This window comes from Macrobrachium nipponense, chromosome 36 (genome assembly GCF_015104395.2).
Source record: "Macrobrachium nipponense isolate FS-2020 chromosome 36, ASM1510439v2, whole genome shotgun sequence".
NCBI lineage: Eukaryota > Metazoa > Arthropoda > Malacostraca > Decapoda > Palaemonidae > Macrobrachium > Macrobrachium nipponense.
In genome coordinates this window covers 29,630,957-29,656,649 of record NC_087220.1, presented here as the reverse complement: position 1 = coordinate 29,656,649, position 25,693 = coordinate 29,630,957, and the positions used below count along the sequence as shown (strand labels likewise).

General features: G+C 38.7%; 1 pseudogene; it reads right to left on the bottom strand.

The window, feature by feature from the left end:
* Positions 1–5,512: 5,512 nt before the first annotated feature.
* LOC135203293 (uncharacterized protein CG45076-like) lies at positions 5,513–11,371 on the bottom strand (annotated as a pseudogene).
* Between the last annotated feature and the right edge of the window lie 14,322 nt (positions 11,372–25,693).

The window sequence follows — 25,693 nt, the reverse complement described above, 5'->3', positions numbered from 1 at the left end:
TCGGCTTTTGTATTGTACTAAAAGAAATGGATGGAGGGGCATTGCCATGAATATATAAGAAGCCGAAAATCGATTAACGTTGTATATACTTGAGAGAAAGAGAGTGCTATTTATTTTATAGTAGCTTGATGAATGTCAGCAGCTATTATAGACCTAACATCTTAGGAAAGAATGAAATACTGTACTATACGTAAATTAAAACGAAAAAAAAGAAAGGAAATATCCTGCTAGTACCATTTCACTTTGGTAACGCATAGCGGAAATGTGTTTATTCCAAATTTAATATATTTTTGACTGATTTTCGCTTGAAATGTGTTGAAGAAATGGGACCCATTGGATCTCTCTTAGATATAGTGACCTCCAGCACAGTTCGGTAGTCGTTGTCTAGGGCTAATATTTCTTGGGGGTCATTATCTTTATGATATTGACATTCTGTTGTTTATGTTTTAACGGTCATCCCCAACGGCCTCGTACTGAACACGCCACAAAGTTGGAAAGATCCAAGGAATGTAGTACTATACCAAAACCACCTGACCCTCCGTCGAAAAGTACTATAATACGATTAATGAGATATTGGTAAGAATAACAAATGAGATGGCATTATTGTAGTGACTGGTGACAAACTTGTAATATGGTGCAAGTAGGTTTAACAACCATTAGAGTAAAAGTTGACCAGAAGAAGAACATAAAATAGAATTTTATGCCTATAAGGTCATTCAGCGCTGGAAGGGAAAATGACAGTGTTTGAAAGGCGTAACAGGAGGAAAACCTCAAAGCAGTTGCACTATGAAACAATTGTTAGGAGAGGGTGGAAAGTAGGATGGAAGAAAGAGAATTTGAACAGAGGTACAGTAAAATGAATGCAAGGGGTTGCAGCTAGGGGCTCAAGGTACGCCAGAGGTGCGGAGTTGATTAAAAATCTGAGATGGCAACTCTCGTATGTAGGTTTACTTGGGACTGGGAACTTGCGTGAAAGCATTTTCGCTTACTTGGGGAGTAAGCCTTCAAACTACTTTGTACTTGTTGTTGGGGATTAGGAAAGGTCTATGGAAGAGTTTAAAAAGGTCTGGAAAAGGAATTTTGCGTTGAGTTAAAGATACAGGAATTTTAGGATAGGATATTTATGATTTATTTATGAGAACGATATGCAAAACATGAATAACATGCAGGTTAAACTTATGTGTGAAAGGAAAATCTTACACCTACCCCAAGTGAGCTGGAGATCGGATCAGGCCTTGCTCATACTTCTCCTCCTTAGATAAGGACCACAAGAGGCAAGATAGGGTTATGAACATGAATTGTTATATAGAAAGGTTAAAATTATTTTATATAAAGAGCAGTTAATGAAAATATACACAGAAATTTGCGTCCAAGATTTTTTTTTTTTTTTTTTTTTTTTTTACTACCTTCTAGACCCTTTTCAAAAGGTAGTATACGCTTCAATTTGGACATTACTGTCGATGTCACACTTGGTTTATATTTAAAAGTAGAAGTATTCAGGAAACTGTGCTAACGTGAAAAAGGAAAAGAGAGAAAAGAAGATAATTCGAGAGTAATTTATGTCATCGTTCCAGCATAACGTATGTGAAAAATTACATGTATGCTACAGTTAAAAAAAATGACTTGAATATTGCCACCATTTGTGGCAGGACAGGCGAGGGACATTTGCTGCAGGGGTAGGGACACGTAGGGACTTTTTGCTACAGTTGTAGGGACATGACTGCCTGTAGGGTTGGCAACACTGAGGACAGCTATACCTTAGTAATAATCATAACGATGATGATAATGATGAAAAACTAAGTGGTATTCAGGCCTGTCACACTTTCCCCTTCAAACCCGGTCAAGCTTTGCTTCTTGCCCGCCACAGGGGTGGTTAGTGCCATCAGTGCACCTCACGCTTGCGCTGTAGGCATTACTTAAGGTTCTTTGCAGCGTCCCTTCGGCCCCTAACTGCAACCCCTTTCATTCCTTTTACTGTACCTCCTTTCATATTCTGTCTTCCATCTTACTGTTCACCCTCTCCTTTCAAACCTCCTTACTGTTGATATCCCTTTCAGCGCTGAATGACCTCATAATTCCCAGCGGTCGGCTTTTGGAATGAATTCTCTTGTAGAGACAACATTTAATAAGGCCACCATCAACATAACATGTATACTTACGTCAATTTGAGGGACCGTTGCTGTGTGTAAGCGCCTCAGTGCCGTGATCAGTATGGCATTGGACTGCCACCACTGTGGCGGCAAATTCGATTCTCGGGCATTCCATTGAGGTGTGAGAGATGTGTATTTCTGGTGATAGTGGTTCACTCTCGACGTGGTTCGGAAGTCACGTCAAGCTGTTGGTCCCGTTGCTGAATAACCACTGGTTCCATGCAACGTAAAAACACCATACAAACAAACATGTAAGAAATGTGTGTATTTAAGTGTAAACATATAGGTACAGACACTACCCCTCTCACGAACATTCAGAGATACGAACAAACGTGATCGTAAATTGAAATTGTGTTCGGTAAGAAACAACTGTATTAACATCACAATTTATTTAGGTTTCCTGTATCATTCATATTAAGATACTGCACTCTACAAAAAACAGTACCATATGTACAATGTGCAGTATTGTATTGTATTTTAGGATGAAAAAACCTACAGTTCTTTATTGATTTTATATCATACTCTACTTAAATAGGTGTGAAGACCAACTTTCGAACAATTCAAGATACGAATGGCTGTTCGGAACGTGACTCGTTCGGATGTAGGATAGAGTCTTTATATACATCTGCGTACTGCATTGCAACAGAGATAGACTCAAGGTATCTAGAGAAATATTTACAATTACCTTAAAAATGTGTGATTAATTATATTTCAATTAAATTCCAGTTGCAATTATTCTAAGCCTGCCGTTAATGCACAGCCCTGGTGTAAACAGTGCGTGGCCTAGGCAGGCAAGAGATGCCGACTAGTCGATTTCCTTTACTCCAAATGCAACCACCTTTCTTATACCCACCTAGGATAGACTGAGCTAACAGCTAACATTTCCATTCAACATGTGCCACTTTCCGAATCGCAAATTCCCGAGATGTATACTCGTATTGCACCAGTTCAGGTTTTTTTGCCATCCTCCTAGGTTAGGTTAGTTCAAAGAAGTAGCATGTTGGTAATTTGGGTGTGGGTAATCTTATGAGAAAATTTTCAAAAAGATTCTTTGGTTAGTTTTTAAGATATGGCATCCCGCTCTGGGACTCGGTTGCAGTTTGGGAATATGCTTCTGGGTCAAATGCTGATCATTTCATATTTAAACAAATATGGCGACTGCTTTAGGACCCGAAATATGTTGCCTTTAGGATAATTTATACTGATCTTTTTCATGATATAGGATCATCTGAATCATATAATGAAGTGCTCACAGATTTTCAGAAATGTCATATATTCTTATAAGAACGCTCCGTAGGAGGTATGCAGTTGGTGCGCATCATGGGGTGCACTGTAGGCATTTCTTAATGTTCTTTGCAATATTCCTTCGGCCCCTAGCTGCAACCCCTTTTATTCCTTTTACTGTACGTCCATTCATATTACCTTTTTCCATCTGGCTATCCACCCTCTCCTAACAATTGTTTCATACTACAACTGCTTTCAGGTTTTCCTCCTGTTACACCTTTCAAAGTTTTTTACTCTCAATTTCCTTTCCAGGCTGAATGACCTCACAAGTCCCTTCGCTTGGCCTTTGGCCTAAACTCCATATTCCATTCCATTCTATATACCAATGTGGAGCTCATTGCAATGTTCTTTGTCCAGAACCTTTTTGCAACTTGACTCCTTAAGCAGGATTTATCCTGTCCATGAGATGCTGCGTTAATCAGAATTGAATTGAATGCAGAGTTTAGGCCAAAGGCAACCACTGGGACCTATGAGGTCATTCAGCGCTGTAACGGGAATTGACAGTAAGGAGGTTTGAAAGGAGTAACAAGAGGAAAACCTCAAAGCAGTTGCACTATGCAACAATTGTTAGGAGAAGATAGAAAGTAAGATGGAAGAAAGATAATATGAAAGGAGGTACAGTAAAAGGAATGAAAGGGGTTGCAGCTAGGGGACGAAGGGACCGCATGAGATTCAATTGAGAAAATCTCTCGAGATCATTTACCATCAAACTAGTTAGTTGAGTTTCTTTCCCTCTGCTTCTACCTCAGGTCCCCGTAGAGGGCTATTGCCATCAGTGCACCCCATGTGGTGCACTGTAGGCATTACTTAAGGTTCTTTGCAGCGTCCCTTCGGCCCCTAGAGGCAACCCCTTTCATTCCTTTTACTGTACCTCCTTTCATATACTCTTTCTTCCATCTTAACTTTCCACCCTCTCCTAACAACTGCTTTGAGGTTTTCCTCCTGTGACACCTATCAACCCTTTTACTGTCAGTTTCCATTTCAGCACTGAATGGCCTCATAGGTCCCAGTGCTTGGCCTTTGGCCTATATTCCATATTCAGTTCAATTCTACCTCAGGTCTTCGGTATTGTCATCTTGTTACCTTTCTCTCTCATTCTCAAGAGGTGACTGAGGCCAAATTCTTTCTTTTGACTCAAGTCTCATTCAATTCACTTTCCCTGTAAACTTTCTCGGTCCTTCATGCAATGGATGAATGTTCGGAGTTCAACTTGCCCAAGGACCTTATCTTCCTTACTATAATGGGCGTAATGTCTGTCCGTCCGTCTGTCATTCAATCTCGGCCAAACGGCTGGTCCGATGGACATGAAATTTGGCAGGGTTATGGTGGGGACTCCTAAGATAGTTTATAACGGGGTTTCATCCTACCTCTCCTCAACCCCCTCCCTTCCGAAGGAGGGGGGGGTGCGAAGGGATGCCCTGATACGGAGCCGGTTCTGCCCGTGAAACGAGGCTGGTTGTGCCCGTAGACTTAGTTACTTTGCGAATTTTCATACATAATTTCTATATACATATGTTTGCTAAAAAAAAAAAATAGTATCATAAATATCATTATTTTCAAAAACGAAGAAAATAGTTCAGCTCTCATCCTAGAATTGTACAAAATACTTTAAAACTGTCATTGCTTTTGTGAAGGTTTTGACAAATAGATACCCAATCAATGGGAATATCACGGAGGTCTTCATTTTATATTACTTATCAAGGTTAAGGATGAAGTAATGTTAATGTTTCATTAAAATTTCAAGATATATTGAATATATTAACAAATGCATAGGTTATAAAGTTTCATGAGAAGCACTGCACAGTCTTCTCACACTACTGTTGACATTTCAGTATTGAATATAAATGCACTGGACAGAAAATACATTGGCCAGATTTTTTTTTTTTCGTAGCAGTAATGACTAGCGATTCATATAATTATAAGTACTACATACTCATAAAACACACACACCACACACACACACATATATATATATATAGATATATATATATATATATATATAATATCTATATATATATATTATATATAGATATATTATATATATATATTATATATAAATATATATTAAACACCATTTGTGTGTGTCCTTTGCAAGTATATTTTCTGGTTTCAATAAATATATTGGTCACCTAAAAGTCTTAGATTGCTGATTAAGGTGAAGTGACTACTTCAATCTCTTCCCTCAGCGTATGAGTTACTACATGTACATAGAATTTACCTATTAAAAAAAAGAAAGTCCTAAACGTTCCCTATGTTAGTGTTCAGCGTAAGTTCTTTGCGGTACACTACGCGAATGAGCTTTGTAAAGAGCTTTTGTGGCCGCTGACTGAGCCTTCTGCGCTGCCCCCTGAGTCCTGGCCAGTTCTGACACAGCAACAGTCTGCTGGTGCAAGATGTGTTGAGCAGCTGCTTGCGCTTGCTTCAGCATGCTGCTTTGCTGTTGATACGCTTCCGCAGCTGCTGCCAGAACCTGCTGCGAAACAGCGCTTGCGCCTCTGCAGCTGCCAAGGCCTGCTGGAGAGTTGCCAACTGCGAAAGGGCCAGCAGGTGTATGGCATCTGCCGCCTGCACTGTGCGGCCATTCTGCGCGGCCTGGGACGCTTCTCTGAAGACGATGGCCTGAGCTAACTGCGCAGCCTGCGTCAGCTGAGCTGCCTGCGAGTACTTCTCAGCAGCGGCTGCCTGGGCCTTCTGAGCCGCAGCGGATGCCTTGGCAGCAATCTGCTTTGCAGCTTCCTGAGCTGCTTTGTAGGCAGCTTCTGCCTGTGAAGCGGCGGCTGCTGTGGCCTGGCCGGCAGCTTGGTTGGCGATGTCGGTGGCCGAGGGACCGGCGTGTGCGTTGTGGTGGCCACCAAGAAGCAGGTGAAGTCCTCCTCCACCGGGCACGGCGCCGCCGTATCCAGAATGGGTCTGGAGACGCTGTAGGAGAGCTTGATGGAGACCGCTGTTGAGTGAAAAGCCCCGTTTGTCCTGAGGGAGGAAGATCAAATTCATTATTGGCAAAGTAAATTGCTAAGTTTGAGACGTGAAGCAATATTTAAATTCTTCTTTTTGTATAGATAATCCTAATTGCTATATTTGTGGAGCAATAGAGATTTGCGTATACTGGACCACTGGGAACCAAGAATTCTCAAATTCTTCAAAGTAGGTTATCAGGAATCTTGTGATTAGAAAAAGAAAAGTTCTAGAGCTACACCTGTATGTGATCATAAAGATACAGTCTTCCAGCTCTGAGTAAATTTGGATGAAGATATTGTAGATTACTTCACTACACAGAATTCTGGTAAAATAATCAAATCGCCCGTGATTCATAGCTGATCTCTCTTTAGTGAACATAATACAAAAGTCTTTAAGTATCACAGATTCTTCCAAGCCTTGGTGGCTGTGCAAAGAAGGGATTTGCCAATGTCCAGGTGATGCTAAGCCTTTTGGCACCTGCGGGGAAGTGATACTGAAAAAGGTCGAAGCTTTGATATCCAAATGAATATAACTGGTAATAAGTGGAGTCTCGTTTAAACAAGAAGGGTTGAATGGTTTCAATTTGGACTTTGAATTGAATTTCATACTACTCTGTATATATACTCTTGAGCTGCTTGTTTGTTCACTTTGAACGCTAGATATGGTCAGGAATTTTTCAAAGTAAAATCCAAAATCAGAGGTTCAAACTTGCTTTACATTGCTTCAACGTTTTAGAATATTAATTCAATGTAATTTGATCAAATTTATCCGTCTTAGGTTACGCATAAGACAAGGGTATGCATTTTAATGTACCTACAGGACTAATTTCTGATTTTGAGTGTTCTTACGTTTTATTATGTTCCGTATTTTGCACCGAAATCGAACGATTTCTCTTTGTCAGGACCATTCAAGAGAGACCAGAAAACGGTCACGGAAATGGAGATGAAAAATACGAACCTTACAGAGGTAGAGAGCGGTGAAAGCAAGGCCTTGGGTGAAAGTAAAACGTCTTGAACTGAACAGAAGGGAACACCGAATAAAGCTCCAGAGAGAGAGACGAGAGTTCAATGGTCGAAATATCTATTAGTGGTCTTAACTGGCAGAAGTTTATGGAAAGGTCGACAGTGGATGTCTTGAAGAATAATTTCCTGGTGGAATAGCTATTACAACACGATGATAATGGAGTGACTAAAAGGATAGCACTAAAAGGACTTTTATTTTCATAAGAAATTAGTATTAATTAAAGCTATCCAAATCTAACCCTTCATTCACAGCTCTGAGTGCTTAAAAATAGAATAGAATATAAAATTTAGGCCAAATGCCAAGCGCTGTGACCTATGAGGTCACTCAACACAGACAATTGAGAGTAAAAGGTTACAAAGATGTAACAGGAGGAAAACCTCGCAGCCACATTATGAATCAATTGTTAGGAGAGGGTGGAAAGTCAGATGGAAGAAATAAGAACGGAGGTACAGTAAAAGCAATGAAAGGGGTTGCAGCCAGGGGCTGAAGGGACGCTGCAAAAAGCCTTAAGTAATGCCTAAAGGGCACTGCACGAGGTGCACTGACGGCACTGTCCTCCTACGGGCAGCCTAAAAACGTGAAGGTACTCTCAAGGCCTTCTCCGCTTCCTAACGCTTCCAAACTCTCTTTTTAGCTTCTGCAGTTTTTCTTCACCGTCCACAATCCTGAGCGCATAATCTGCAGACATTGATTGTTCCACACTCCTTCCAACACTCATTTTCTCAGCCTCCTTTGCACCTGCTTCTGCTGTCGTTACTCTGACTTGTGGCATCACTCCATCAATAGAGATACTATCGAATAACTACGGAGACATTATCCGCCATAATCTCAAGACCTACTTTTACAGCAAACCAGGCACTCTCCCGTTCACATACTCTCTCACCTAGTGTGCAGTGTATACATATATGTGTGTGTGTGTGTGTGTGTAGCTTAGTTGTGTGATGTTGATATGCAAACACACACACAGCGATCATTCGCACATCTTAATCTCAGACCCACTTTTAACAGCAAACTAGTCACTCTCCCGTCCACATATTCTCACACCCAGTGTGCATTGTATATATATACTATATATATATATATATATATATATATATATATATATATATATATATATATATATATGTGTGTGTGTGTGTGTGTGTGTGTGTGTGTGTAGCTTAGTCGCGTGATGTAGTTATGCAAACATACATACACATGCATAGTGATCATTCGCACTTACCCTTATTTGATCGGTTGGTAGTGGTGTCTCTAACTCTTCCTCTGGAGGACTCTGGTCTTCAGCGCAAGACGGATCTGTCGTTAGCCCTGGTTAGAGAATTCCAAGGGGGTGAAAAAAAAGGAGATAACTCATTAAAAAGCTGGAATATTCGTCAACAAAGGTAAACAACGAAACCACGGGTTCATTCTGGAAAGTACTGATAAAGCATGATGTCAATTTTACAGTATCAGAATACAGACTTTGGGCCAAGGGCAGGGCCCTATGAGGTCATTCAGCGCTGAGACGAAAATTAGCAGTAAAAAAGGTTTAAAAGGCGTAACAGGAGGAAAACCTCAAGGCAGTTGCAGTATGAAACAATTGTTAGAGAGGGTGGAAAGTCAGATGGATGAAAGAGAATATGACCGGAGGTACAGTAAAAGGATGAAAGGGGGTTGCAGCTAGGGGCCGAAGGGACGCTGCAAAGAACCCTTAGTAATGCCTACAGTTTCACCGCATGAGGTGCACTGCTGGCACTAACCCCCTCCCCCACCACTGGGGATAAATTGTTTAGCCATCAGCATAAGAACAGGTCCATACCCAGTGGTTTTTTATTGGCGGGGGTGGGAAGGGGTGTCGTTTTTCCCAAAACTGGACCTTTTCTTCTATAAATGTCATTGCATTTATAAGTATATACAAGATGAAATACTTGAAAATGTTATTTTACTTATATTAAGAAGAAAAATTGGGAATGCGGTCTATGCCCTTCTACCCGATTAGAATTTATTCAAAGTACTGACTTTGGTTAACAGAATTTTACTGATAATGTTGAAAGTTTGCACTGAAATTCAAGAGTATTTCTTTAGTTTTATTGATTGATTCATTCATTATGTTAACAATAACATGCATATTACTTTATTGGTTGTTTCGTTATATACTTTGACTTAACAAAAAACAATATTTATTTATTACTTTGTAAGCACAGTTCACTGAAAAGAATAGTCACAGAAAATATGGCCTTCCAGAAATTTTGAGGGTGGGGGTCGTTCGACACCTCCCGACCACCCCAACACCCCCTCGGTACAGGCCTGTAATAATATTAAGAACGTCCGCAGTCACAGTTGGGGCATCTATCTACCCTTGGATTTTTCGTTTTGGTACTTGTTCTGCAGGGCATCAGCCTACATATTCTGTGGAGGTGACACGTTCCCCATACCATACTTACTTCTTAGTTTCATGAAATCTATATTATTCTTATTCTGAAGATGAAGAACCCTATTCGTATGGAACAGGCCCACCAATAGGGCCACGACTTAAAATTCAAACCTCTAAAGAATATTACTATTATTATCATTATTATCATTAATTCAGAAGATGAACCCTAGTCATATGGAACAAACCCACCAAAGGGGCCACTGACTTGAAATTCTTGAAGCTTCCAAAGAATATTAAGGTGTTTATTTGGAAGGAATAAAAGAAAGCCAAGGGAAACAGAAAGAAAAGATCATACTTATTAAAAGGAAAATATAAATTATAAAATAAATAAATAAATAGAATAAGTGCTATAATGCTATTATGAAGTCCCGTGGAATATTTACGAATGTACTCATTTCTTTGTCCAGTTGTTTATTTGTGTTTGCCTGTCGTTTTTCGCTGTTACTTAGAGTAATTGGTCAATCAAACATTTCCTTCCAGTAGCTCATTGAGGTTTGAATTTTTTTTCCTACATTTTGGAGCTTCACTCTATTGTAGCTTGTTCTGGAAACACAAATACTCACAATTGTGTAAACGCAGATGCGCGCGCACACAAACATCACACACACACATGTATACATACATTACACTGGGTGGATCTCACTGTAGTCAGAGCTAGAAGTCTCATTGTATTATGAGAAGGACTAAGAAGTGTCATTTAAGATGGATGTCACTGTACTACATACTGAGAGTGCAAGCACAGCTTCGTTCAGATGGGTCTCACTGCTGTAACAAGCAAAGATCTTGCATTGTTAGATGTCTCGTTCAGATGATTTTTTTTTTTCACTTTTGCATGCAGGGGTTCCCCCGGTGGTCGCGTTCAAGTGGGTATCATCGTAACAGGAGGTGGTCTGAAGAGTTTCGTTCAGATGGATCTCACTGTTGTAACGAGCAAAGATCTTACAAGGGTGTCTCGTTCAGATGATCTTTATCACTTTTACATGCAGACTGCAGTGCAGAGGTCCAAGTGGTCGTGTTCAAGTGCTTATCAACGTAGCAGGAGGTGATCTGAAGAGTTTCGTTCAGATGATTTTTATTACTTTTACATGCAGACTTGCAGAGGTCCAAGTGGTCGCGTTCAAGTCGGTATCATCGTAGCACGAGATGGTCTGAAGAGTTTCGTTCAGATGGACAGAGGTCTCTAAGTCTTGCACGCAGATGGGGGTGCAATAGTCTAAGACTGCCGATGTCAAAAGTGAAGAAAATACTAAAAAAACAAGATCAGCTACCTAACAGAAGCAGAAGCACAGCCAGAGACCACCACTGCCACCAGCGGGCGCTGTTCCATCTGCCACCTTTCCTGTCGTCGGCCATCGTGCACACTGAGAGAAAGACGCTCTTTTCCTTCTGGAGATGATCCCAAGAATTCGCGAGGGGAGATGAGTCTATAACTGTAAGAGCGCGGCGCCTCTCTCTCGCTTTGTGTGTATAAATCAGCCCGATTGTTGGTGGAGCCGTTATATACCTGTAGGGCGGCTCGTCGGAGACCTTCCACCCTTCACTTGCAAAGGTCGTAGACTGAATGCCGCGTAATGCTCTCGTTGGCTGGTATCAATGCGCACGTTCCAGGCGCCCATTCTCTGAATGACGGTTATATTTTCAAAAAGATAAAACGCTCATCAGGTGCGTGAATCAGTCATCTGTTGCTGGCCGTAGAATTGAAATGTTGAGTGATGAATTAGAATACAGAGAGAATGAAGGAGAAAGGCGAAGGTTGAGTCAATGAAAAATGCTATTCATAGCAGTATAATTCAAAACAGCGCATCATTGAATTGCCTAAAAAATATATACATAAAAAACTTTTCAGCTATTGATTTTCATAACCTCTCTCTCTCTCTCTCTCTCTCTCCCTCTCCCTCATCCTAAGGTATGTCACAACTATGAAATATATGGTAAATGTGCATACCTAGATGGATATGAGGATGATTGCAGAGATCTACATCCAAAAAATATGCAAAAACCTAAAAGAAGGAAAAGGATGTAAGTTCGACAAAAAATGTAAATATATGCACCCTGTAGCCATGAAAAATAATCAAATAAATAACCAATCAAGCAATAAAATCCAAAATAAGAAAGAAACAAATAAAGAGAGGAATGAAGAATATCAGGTAAAAGAAAAAAGCAAGCCATCAACGAGATATGCAGAGGTGTCAGCAAAAAATTTCAATGCATCAGCTCCAAGATTCTACTCAAGAGATAATAACTGTTTTTATTATGCAAGAGGATATTGCAGATATGGAGAAAATTGCAGATTCAGACACAAAATGAATAATTATGATGAAGGAAGAACAAATATTATGGAAAAGTTGGATTTTTTAATGTCAGAATTTCTGGGAAATGAAAAAAAAGAAAACATACCGAGAACAGAAAGAGACATGGGGGAAAATCCTTATTATTACCAATATTAAATGAAGGAGAAAACACGCAAACCATCATAGTGATGAATGCGCAGGGTTTAGTTACGAGTAACTCAAAAAGAAAAATAGAGTACTTAGAAGAACTAACCCAAATTGAAAAGAAAATAGATATAATGAATATAAGTGAAACCTGGTATTCCCAAGAGACTGGGAATGATGATCAAATAAAAGGGTTCCAAAACTTATAGATCAGATAGAAAAAATAGGAATCAAGGGGGAACCGCAATATATGGGAAAGACAAAAAACAAGGAAAAATATATGAGAAATATAGTAACTCAGAATGTGAACTAATAGCGGTAGAATTTGAAACTGAAAAATTAATGAACATAGTAATATATAGACCTCCTAATACTAAAGAGTTTGACTTAATAATAGAAAAATTGGATGATATATGTAGAAATCACAAGGACTGGACTATCCTCCTATCTGGAGACTTCAACTTTCCTTTCGTAGACTGGAAAGAACGAATAGGAGATTGTGGATGTACTTATACATATAAAAAAGAAAGTAATAGTAGTGCAGAAGATAAGAGGCAATTCGAAAAGCTATTAGATATGCTACTAGAATACAACATTCAACAAATAAATCACCTGCCAACAAGAAAGGAAAATACTTTAGACCTAGTATTTGTGAACGAGATGAATTATGTTAAAGAAATAATAGTTTATAATGCGAGTATTTCAGACCATAATGTCATAGAATTAACAGTCCATTCCAAAGCAAGTGAAAACAGAGATAAGCAAGAAATGAAAAAGTGGGAAGGATATGGAAAATACAACTTCTACAGTAAAAATATAAAATGGTCAGAAATAAATGAAGAATTAAACAAAGATTGGGATAACATTTTCGTAAGTGATGACATAAAGGTAAATACGGAGATATTATATAAAATATTAGAGAAAATAGTGGATAAATATATACCGAAGAAGAAAAGTAAACATCAGTCATGCATACCAGAAAATCAGAAAGTGGAAAAAAGGTCTTGCAAAAGAAAAAAATGCATGGAAAGTTATAGAACTAAAAAGTAAGATAGAAAATGGAGAACAAAAGATTATACAATCAAAAGAAAATGAAAAACGGGACTTGGAAGAAAAAACCCTATTAAATATCAAGCAAAAATCCCAAACTATTATACTCATATGCGAAGAAGATGAATAAAAGAAGAATAGAAATAGGCCCTCTAAGAATTGAAGGGAGATTAACGAATGAAAAAAAGGAAATTTGCAACATTTTGGCAGAACGATATAAGAGAGAATTCACCCCTAGAATAGATAATGAAGATAATGATATAGAAATAAGGGATGAAAATATTGACAATTTAGCTGACATAGATATTAATGAAGCTGATATTGTGCAGGAAGCTATTAATGAAATTAAAAATGGAGCTGCTGCAGGGCCAGATGGAGTGCCTGCTATTTTGTTAAAGAAAGTAGTTCATTCTATCGCAAAGCCACTTGCAATATTATTAAGACAAAGTGTAGATACAGGCAAGATTTATGATGAGCACAAATTAGCATATATTACCCCTACTTTCAAAAGTGGATGAAGACTAGAGGCAAGTAATTATAGGCCTGTGAGTCTAACATCACATATTATGAAAGGGTAATGAAGAAAAATATTATGAAACATTTAATAAAAAATAATTTGTTTAATATGGGACAACATGGTTTCGTACCCTAAAAAGTACACAAACCCAACTGTTAGTCCACCGTGAGAACATATTCAAAAATATGAAAAGCGGAAATGAAACAGATGTGGTTTATTTAGACTTTGCAAAAGCTTTTGACAAAGTAGACCATAATATATTAGCGAAGAAAATTAGAAAACACAATATCGTGGATAAAGTAGGAAGATGGTTAAAAGAATTTTTACACAACAGAAAACAGATAGTTATTGCAAACGACGAGAAATCGGATGAAGCCAAGGTAATATCCGGTGTGCCGCAAGGTACGGTGTTAGCTGCAATACTGTTTGTTATTATGATTGAAGACATAGACAGTAATGTTAAGGATTCGGTAGTGAGTAGTTTCGCAGATGACACAAGAATAAGTAGAGAAATTACTTGTGATGAAGATAGGAACGCTCTACAAAGAGACCTTAACAAAGTATATGATTGGGCAGAGGTAAATAGGATGGTATTTAACTCTGATAAATTTGAATCAATAAATTATGGAAACAGAGAAAAAATGCTATATGCATATAGGGGACCTAATAATGAGACAATCACAAATAAGGAAGCAGTTAAAGACCTTGGTGTGATGATGAATAGGAACATGTTATGCAATGATCAAATAGCAATTCTGTTGGCAAAATGTAAAGCAAAAATGGGAATGTTGTTACGGCACTTCAAAACAAGAAAAGCTGAACACATGATTATGCTTTATAAAACATATGTTCGTAGTCCACTTGAATATTGCAATATGATATGGTACCCATACTATCAAAAGGATATTGCACAAATAGAGAGTGTACAAAGGTCCTTTACAGCTAGAATAGAAGAAGTTAAAGACCTTGACTACTGGGAAAGACTACAATCCTTAAAATTATATAGTCTAGAAAGGAGAAGAGAACGCTACATGATAATTCAGGCATGGAAACAGATAGAAGGAATAGCAGAAATATCATGGAACTAAAAATATCAGAAAGAGAAAGCAGAGGTAGATTAATAGTGCCCAAAACTATACCAGGAAAAATAAGGAAAGCACACAGGACATTAATCCACTACGCACCAGCATCGATAATGCAGCGTCTATTCAATGCGTTGCCAGCTCATCTGAGGAATATATCAGGAGTGAGCGTAGATGTGTTTAAGAATAAGCTCGACAAATATCTAAACTGCATCCCAGACCATCCAAGATTGGAAGATGCAAAATATACCGGAAGATGTACTAGCAACTCTGGTAGACATTAGAGGTGCCTCACACTGAGGGACCTGGGGCAACCCGAACAAGATGTAAGGTCTGTAAGGTAAGGTAAGATCTCTCTCTGGAGCTGTGCCCATATGAATGGTTAAAAATGTTATTCTTAACAGTATATAATTCTAAACAGCGCAACACTGAATTGCCTAAGAAATACATACATAAAAAACTTTCCAACTATTGATTATTATAACCTCTCTCTCTCTCTCTCTCTCTCTCTCTCTCTCTCTCTCTCTCTCTCTCTCTCTCTCTCTCTCTCTCTCTCTCTCTCTGATTTCTGGAGTTGTGCCCATATGAATGGTTAAAAATGTTATTCTTAACAGTATATAATTCTAAACAGCGCATCATTGAATTGTCCAGAAAATAAAAATAAATTTAAAAGTTTCAGCAATTGATTTTTATAACTTTCTCTCTCTCTCTCTCTCTCTCTCTCTCTCTCTCTCTCTCTCTCTCTCTAGGGTTGTGCCCATGTGAATGTTTTGTTGATACCTTATATGTCAGAGTAACAACAGGAAATCATCTACCGCCTTACTAATTTTATGTAGAGGTAAATTAACAGCATTGCTGTGAATGGAGAGACCTTCCATTCACAATTTCACTACGCGTGGGTATACATGTAGTATGTATTTTATTTCTGTAATGGCCAGTGTGAGGTTCCTTTGATTCCTCCAACCGCTGGACTGTGGAACTTCCAGCCTCTCAGAGGATGTCTTGCAATAGTGGATTACTACCCTAATACTATGTATTCTCTTCGTATTTTAATGCTACCCTTTATCTATTCATTATTATTTTCTTCTCTGTTAAGTGAGCTCTCTTCTGTCTGTATTTCCCTTTGTCTCCTCATACTTCTTCCTCATGAACACCTTAATATTCTTTGGAAGCTTCAAGAATTTCAAGCCAATGGCATCTTTGGTGGGTTTGTTCAACTTCTGAATAATACTAATAAAAATAATAATAATAATAATAATAATAATAATAATAATAATAATAATAATAATAATAATAATAATAATAATGCTACGCTGAGTATACTAGTGTAAATACAGTTTCTTAAGTTAACTCCTTTTATATTTCTATACTCACTTATTTGCCAAAGAAATGTAACTATATTTTGCTATGCTTTTAGCAGAGGAATTCTCAGCCAGGCATATATGCTATAGGCATACGCTTGCAGTAGTTTCCAGGTGGCATATTTTCAATTGCTTGTGCAAAAAGGAAACTCAAGCAAGAAGAACAAGCACAACTGCTGTACGATCGAAAATGGATGCTCAGCAATAATATTTGCAGTTAAGGGAGTCCATCATCTGTGCCTTAAAGGGTACGAGGCAGCTATGATGATACAAGCAGACAACTAGCCACTTGCTTACATCCATAGACGCTAGACTGAGAGCCCAAGAGCTACAGGTTAGACTGGAGAGCTTTCCAGGAAAGACTGACTTTAGCTCTGATTACTTCAGCAGATTACACTGAAAAAAGAAATCATGTGTTAATTTTCGCTTACTCTAGGAAAGTAACGTTATTAGGCGATACTTTTGCATTTTTTAATAAACTCTTGAATATATTAGTTCTCACTCTTGTTAAGAGAATAACGAATATAATTACAGAGTTTTTTTCACTTTTCGCTAGGGCTCACGCCTCCCCTGGAAACTCCTGGCGCCCCCCAGGTTAAGAACCACTGCGCGGCTAGACTAAGAGCCCAAGAGCTACAGGTTAGACTGGAGAGCTTTCCAGGAAAGACTGTCTTTAGCTCTGATTACTTCAGCAGATTACACTGGAAAAAAAATCATGTGATAATTTTCGCTTACTCGGGGAGTAAGCCTACAAACTACTTTGTTGTTGTTCTTGATCTGTGTGTGTGGCGGGGGGGGGGGGGGGGGGGGGGGGTTAGGAAAAGCCTAAAAAGGTCTAAAAAAGGTGTTTCACTTTGAGTTACAGATACAGCAATTTTAGGATAGGATATTTATGATTTCTTTGTCAGGATGTAAACAATAAATAGTGTGCATGTTAAACAGCATAGAAAAAATATTTCTAATAAAATATAGCATATTTACTTTCATTTTCGTTTGTGAAACAATGCTCTATTTGACCGTAGATTTTAGCCTGCGCCCTGAGTAAGCTGTAGGTTGGATCACGGCTTGTTCCTAAGTAAGGTTGTGTTGCCAAATAGTACACCTTTTGAGATGGATTTGTCTATTCATTTTCGTGATACTCCCCCTAGTACCATTTCTTTGTATAGTTTCTTTTAAATGATCATTTTTATTAATTGTTTAATAAGGTATTATAGGAAATTCCATATATTTTATTATCTTAAAGCTACGTCCATTATAATATTCCTAGAGCTTTTACATAGTCTGTTTATATGAGATTTCCAGGCTGGCCAAGGCTCTGCCATGTCTGTTATCTGTTAGTGTGTGGGTGTGAATGTCAGAATCTTCGAAACCTGGAGGCATTCATATAAGAGCAGCAAGTACCTCAGTGGCGTAATCGATATGGTTTTGACCTGCCACCTCGGCGGCCGCAAGTTCGATTCTCGGGTTAGAGATGTGTATTTCTGGTGATAAAAGTCACGTATAAAGCCGTTGGTCCCGTTGCTGAATAACCACTGGTTCCAGGCAACGTAAAAACACCATACAAACAAAACAAACAAACATATTAAGAGCAGCCCGTGGTTGGCAAAGTAGGTAAGACCAGAAGATCAACACAAGATGAAAGGCGAGGCAAGACAGGGCAATGCAAGTCTCATGTCGCCAGTCTCCTCACGCAGATAGAAAAGAAGAATACAGTGCTTGAAGCTCAGCGGAATTTATCTCAGTAATTTCACTTCAAGAGAGGATCTGCTGTAAGAGCAGTCGCTGACAGACCACTTCCACTGGCAGGATCGGTCAGAAGTTACTGCTCAAATGCTGTCGATAAACTTTAAGTTTTATATGTTTTGTGTTTTAATTATACCAGGCATAAAGCTATTGGCCACTGTCACTAATGTACCATGCTTGACACCATTGTGTGAAAGGGAGAAAGAGAGAGACATGTTCAAGAATAGAAGACAATCAGTGATTAAATAAAAACCAATCCACGGTGGATGTCAAGATTCTATGCCAGAACAACCAATACCAACCGGTGGGATTTCAAGATTCTGCAAGAACAAACCAACTACCAACCTATTCGTTGGAAAACAACAACAGAGGGACAAGAAACTAAAGGACTCCAATGCGGTGGATGTACAATGCTTCCACATGACAATATGGAAAGATGTCCAATACTGGAAAAACCTATACAAAAGAGGAAGAAAGATGGTCCTTTTCGGACTAGGCAACCCTCCATTAGCCTATGAGATGTTACAAAGAATAAAAGACTAAAGGTGAGTTTACAGTAGGCTTCATCCCACGCTGCATGCTTAAGACTCATCGCAACTCCTCCCAAATTCTTGTTAGCCCCGCCTACTGGACTGCTCATCAAGAGTCACGCCACACCACTAACTCACCCTAATGAGCACTCCAGTAGATGGGGCTAACAAGAATTTGGGAGGAGTTGGTGATGAGTCTTACACATGCAGCGTGGGGTGAAGCCTAGTGTAAACTCACCTTAAGCAAACTACTTGTCACTTCACAAACTTGTGCAGAGAGAGTATTTCACATTGCTGCTATTGAAGTATTCATTCAAAAAAATTCCCGTTATTATTAAATTCCCTCAGATGCTATTTAATTCAATTGTTTCATAGATGACATAACTCTCATTTGTTTTACTTATGCCTTTTGGGCTACTTCAGGACTTTGATACAACTCCATAATTATTATGGAACCCAGCAATTGTTTTATCTGGCGACGAGCAGCATGGACTGGCATGGAAGGTCACCTTTCAACCACCAAGTTAAAAGGCTCATTCAGTTACCCGAGTCATGGTTTTTGCAAGATTTAATTAGCTAAATGAAAGTGCTTGTGAGCCTTCAGTCTTAAAGTGGTATCTTTACAACAAGAGAGAGAGCGAGAGACAGAGAGAGAGAGAGAGAGAGATTGTTAACTCTTTCATTGGATGATATGATTTAGGGGAGACATTGGCCCTTCTACGGTTTTATTGTGTATCTGGAACAAAACTATATTTTTCAAGAAGGAGACAAAACTAAGCTTCTTGTAATCAAGTGAATAAGATTAAAATAAGAAAGTGTAGACAGCAGCAGCCCTGCCCGTTTTGCAAAGGGGCGTGTTCTCATTTCACTAATATCGTCGATTTTTCATCAGTTCCCATGAACTCAACCTCATTTAAGTCTTTTGTCATGCTGTACTTTAATGCATTTGTTATTTTGTCAGTCTAACTAACGCTCCTTCATCCCCTTGTATCATGCAAATATTCGCCTTCAACTCCCCATTATGGCTTCCTTGACGTGGTTCGTATGTTATGGTCATCTCCTATAAAGAACTTTGGAGAAGCTTTGGCTGACACTTCTCAAAGGCATTTGGGAGTCTAGCCTAAGACTGTGCCCGCCATCTCCCTGCTTATGACTGGGGTTATTTACTCATTTCTAACTTTGATTGATGACAAAACATCTGGTATCTTCCCAGTCTTAACGAGGTTCCTATAGGTTCCATTTTCTCACCCCAACTTTTTATCTTCACTTTATCACTGACCTTCTTCATTCTGTCTCTTGATTCATTCAAGCTTTTGGGGTTAATTCAACCCTGCAAGCCTCCACACTCACTTTCAACTCTTGTCTCTTGTTGGCACTCTCTTTCGAATTTCCCATAATGGGGATAGCGCTGTCAGTGGGCACTGTAGGCATTACTCAAGGTTCTTTGCAGCGTCCCTTCGGCCCCTAGCTGCAACCTCCTTTCATTCCTTTTACTAGACCTCCATTCATATTCTCTTTCATCCATCTTACTTCCAACCTCTCTTAACTATTGTTTCAACGCTATTTTCAGCCCTGAATGACCTCACAGGTCCCAGTGGATGGCTTTTGGCCTAAATCTTGTATTTCAATTCCAATTCAAGTTTCGAATTCCTTTCCCTTCACTTATCAACTCTGAGCTAATGAGTTTCTCTCCATGGGAATCCTTGTGTTTATCTAACTGAAAGCTCAAAGGTGTCCAATAGTCTATAAAGGGACCTTCATTAGATGCCTTATAGACTATTGGACAGCTTGGTGTTGCATATCAGTCGTTGTAAAAGACTGCAAATATTCAGTTTCCAAACCTACCGGTTCTTACATTTCTCTGTTTCATCCTCCATGTTCTTTCTTTCAATGATAGAAATGGTATGGAACCTTTCATTTATATCTATGATTTGGTTGTTCGCGTTGCTTTAGGTCAAGTATTCAGATATCATTAAAATATAGGTTGATTTAAATAAGTAACACTGAAGATCTTCCTTCGTCTTATTTAGTTAGGCTTTATACTGGCCTTGTTCAACCTGCTTACTGGTTTCAATCAGTTAATATAATGCTCCAACATTTATCTTTCTCTTGATATATTATTCATCAGACAAATGACCGATCTCTTGACCCATCTCAAGGTGACGTCCTCTGCCCTTTTGTACAGGTATTATTTTGCAGAGGACGCAGAGGACGCCACCTTGAGATGTAAAATAGTACCTGTACAAAAGTGCAGAGGACGCCATCTCTAGGTGGCGTCCTCGGCACTTTTGTACAGGTACTATTTTGGTTGTGGCTCATTTCGGATCGAAGAGAGCGTTTTCTCTCTCTCTAGCGGATGGCCTCGTAACGCCCTCTGCTGCCCAACATGGAAATCATTCCCCTGAATCCTTCCTTCAAGAGGCGGTTATAGATAGATCCATCGCTTCCTTGGAGTTTCAGAAAGCTTGCCATTTTTCTTCTTTTTTCTAGGTTTCTTCGGATCTCGACTAGTTTACGGTGTTCAGTTGCACAATAAGTCTGACCGTTGCATTCAGAAACTCAGAACTTTTAAGAATAAAGACATTAATATAAGATCTCATTGGTGAGCGCACTATGCGTTTATGTGCCTTGAAACACTAGATATTCAGGAACTATAGATAAATGTTTAAGCCTCAAATGCAGTTAATCTGTGCATTGCCGGGATCAGCCTTAGAAAAATAAGGGTAATAGTGAAAGTGTGTGTAAACAAATAGCAGAAAAACTCAAATAAAATTAATATTTGAGCAATAGAATAAAAAAAACATCCCAACGAAGCTCTCTCTCTCTCTCTCTCTCTCTCTCCTCTCTCTCTCTCCTTAAATCAACCAACCAGTCGATGCAAAGGTCTCATTTACTTCAAAGGTATTCGAAAAATAACTGCGACAAGACAATGTTCTTCGATGCCGTGAAAACTGACATTCACTGGAGAACGCCTTTCGCCAACAGCAGGTTTTCAAAAGCTGAAAAGGCAGCCGGCCGCCAGTCTTTTGTTTTCCTTTACAACCCGAGAAGTTACCCAACACGCCCCAGTTATCTCAAAAGGAAATCGGAAACGATAGTCTCAATGCAACTGTTATGTCATTGCATCATGCAGAGAAAGTGCGATCATGGCAATTTCGCCACAAGAAAGAAAACATTGTCTTGCATTAGGTCACACATGTACGTATGTATGTGTGCTTGTATGTATGTAATTGATAGATAGACATCCAGTTCCGAACGAATTCCACATTCATGCTCCAGCTGCTAAATCATAGTATACGTACCTATAGGCCTATGCACGAAACTTCTTTAAAATCAGCTGCTTCTTACGCTACACTGAGGGCCATCTATACAATGACAGGTCAGAATCACCATAGACACTACGTACATAGCCCCTTGGACGGTAGTGCCGTCAGTGCACCTCACGCGCTCTACTGTAGGCATTACTGAAGACTTAGGATTCTTTGCAGTGTCCCTTCACTCCGTAGCTACAACCTATTTCACTCCTTTTACTGTACCTTTTTCATATTCTCTTTCTTCCATCTTACTTTCCTCAATCCTCTCCTAACAATTGTTTCATAGCGCAACTGCTTTGAGGTTTTCCTTCTGTTACACTTTTCAAACTCTCTTAAATTTTAACTTCCGCTTCAGCGCTGAATGACCTCATAGGTCCCAGTGCTTCGCCTCTGTCATCAATTCTATATTCCATTCCATTCCCAGTACATCCTATTTGAAAGCAAAGATTATACATTTTACGTCAATATTTTTTCATAATTCCTCTAGGTCGTTAGTATATTATGCCAGATAACGTAGGTCCCAGAAGGCTGCCTTGTGGTACCACTCCTGGTGAGGTTTTGGGTGCAGATAGATTGGTGATTTTCGATTTGCATTTTGAAAGCAGGGTTCAAATTTCATCCACCCTAAGTTTTTGTATCGTAAACTCATGCACTTTTGTATCGTTTTACGGGCTGCCTAGGTGCAATAAACCTTGCTGGCACATGGCCACCTAAGTCTAAATATAAATCACTTTATCGAACGCTGCACTAAGATCCGTGGGTCCAATAGTACTAATATTTCGCATTTATGATCGTCTTTGCATTTCTGGATATAAGCCCTCCTTTAGTAGTACAATATCTTCTCAAGGCTGACTGTGCATCTAATGCGGTGCACTGTAGGCTGACTTTCCACCTTCTCTAACAATTGATTGATTATGCAACTGTGAGGTTTTCCTCCTGTTACAACTTTCAAACCTTGTACTGTCAGTTTCAGCTTCAGTGCTAAATGGCTTAGCATAGATCCCAGCGCTTGGCTTTAGGCCTATTTTTATATTCTGTTCTGTACGATTCTAGAGATTTTTAATCTTCTATGACACACGCATTTTCAGTGTTTATCATAGAAATTGATCCAGAGCTCTCATAGGTTTCCTGTTTCTTTCTATTTTAACTGACAATTAGTCGAAAAGTTGTTTAAGAATTATACTCTCTGGGAGGCGTACTCCGTCTATTTTTTTTAACTGAATCGTTGAGAAACATACTTAGTTTCTTCACATCTATGCCTGCATTTTATTGTATGATATGATGGTGATCATATCAGTCTTTCAGAAAACCAGTCAGCCTATATCGGTCTAATAAATACCGCTCTCAGTCAGGTGATTTAACTTACATTCTTTAATTTCGACTTCTTTCTTATTATAAACATACAGTACTGATTATATTTTGAACGGAATACTTGAACGTAAAACTTAAAACGTATTTAATGTATACACGTTTAATAATACGATTTATATAACACCATTTCAGTTAGCATGCTTCGTCAAGATTAAGCTGAAACCATTGCACAGTCCTCTGTGGACTGAACTGGATCATATCGTCTGTTTTCTAGAGGCAATTTGTGCCTATATTCTGCTTACTGTTTACTGGAATATTCATCACCAGTTCACTGTTATCCTTTTATATTCAAAACCGTGTCTAGTATATCACCAATCTTCATGTTTGTCATAATATATTGCTACTATAATAATTAAAGGACACGATTTTTTATTGATATATATTCAAATGTTTTTCTACTCCAGAATTGCCAATTGTCAGAACAGATAGACCTACGCAACCAGAAACTTTTCATGCCTTTGCTTTGGTATTCTTATCAAATATATTTTAGCCTGTTGGTCTATAGCTTGGATAAGTTTAAATTTCCATATATCTATTGGCGATCAGTTTTTTAATTCTTGCTTCTTTTTCCTCGCAATTTTGTCATGTTTTGTCTTCCATGGCCTGACAGAAAACACACCTTATGACATGTGATTTAGTCTTTAAATTATAACCCATAGGTACAGCCAGCAACAAAACCAGCGTCGCCCCGCCAAACCTATCTCTGAGAGATCATGCCCTTCTTGCCGTGAAAGGTGGCCTTCATTCAAACAACCATTATATCGGTAGAACGGTTGGAATGGGAGGAGGAGGGAAATTATGGTAATCAGGAAGAGTAATACAATAACGAATCAAATATATGGACAAAGACACCGAGAGAGAGAGAGAGAGAGAGAAGAGAGAGAGAGAGAGAGAGAGAAGAGAAGAGAGAGAGAGAAAAGAGAAGAGAAGAGAAGAGAGAGAGAGAAGAGAAGAGAAGAGTAAAAGCAGTTTATGGAGAGAGAGAGAGAGAGAGAGCTTTATTCCTTTTAGTCATTAATCTGATGGATATATTTGAGACCTGCTTTAAGAAATATGTTATAGTATATTTTTAGGTAAATAATTTTTAAATCTTATCTAATAGTATTGTTTTAAATTGTTATCATATTTTCTATGTAAAAAAAGGCCTAAAATATTGTTGGAAATGACAATTCATATTAATATTATTCAGACGGAAATATCCTTCTTTTTCATCACCCTATAAGCAGCTGTATTCTCTCTCTCTCTCTCTCTCTCTCTCTCTCTCTCTCTCTCTCTCTCTCTCTCTGTCGTTCTGTCCTCCATCTTAAATCACCTGGATTCGTTGTTTAAATAATGGTAAACGTTTCATGTTAATTGGATGTAGCCAAGGATCACGAAACCGTAAATCCCTACTCTACCATCCTGTGCTTGGCTGCAACTATTCTTACTCTAGATTGACTGGACTATAATTACCTGTATTACCAATAATATACGAATCTAGTCACAAAGATATTACCCACCAGGTTTTTCTAGTCGTGGGTTGTGAGAGTCATCAAAGCATCAATTTTGCAAAGGTATTATTTTATTGATTAATCTATGTCAAGAAGACATTACTGCATGTGCTAATCTAGCACTACAGGATTTGTATTTATGGCATAACTTAGTTGAGTTACCAGTAGTTGAGTGTGATGGGCGACTTGGCTCCACCCCTCACAACCATCTAGACTACTTAGAGCAAGTATTTTAATTTGCTATATTTCTCATATTTTAACATATTTATTATATTGTTTCTGAAACTCTTGGTGAAGGTAAATTATGTGAAATGGAATGCAGTGAATGTCTGCATCGGTGCATTAATATAATGATGGTAGGGTATGAAGGATGTAGGTGTTGCAAAACCGTATAGTATTAACATATTTAGTGTCTAAAATTATTCGGTGACAGTCTTTAGACCTGGGCAGATCGGTCGTGTCTTAGCTATATGTAATATATGTTAACTGATAGGGAATTTTTAATTTATAATAATTTCGTCGGCTCCTGGGCGCGAACCTTGGAACCCAGAACTCAGGACGTACAGAGAAGCGCCTTTAACCACACAGCTACCACGAGAGGATATGAGTTAACGCCCCCTCCCACCTACAAAACCCTGTCGCGCCCAGGGACTCGTTGGTGTGGATTCGGCGCTTCACTGTAACATCCTGATTTCTTGGTTCCTAGGTTCGCGACCTGGAGCCGACGAAATTATTATCAACTGAAAATTCCCTTTCAGTTAACACATATGAAAATATATTAATTCTGAGGTAGAGCGAATTAGATATTAACGGACATTTGTAGCCTAATGCATACATATGAATCACAGTGATGTGATCAGACTCATATACATAACATATATATAGTATATATATATAATATATATATAGATATTTATATATTATATATATATAAATTAATATATCTATATATATATAACTATATATATATAA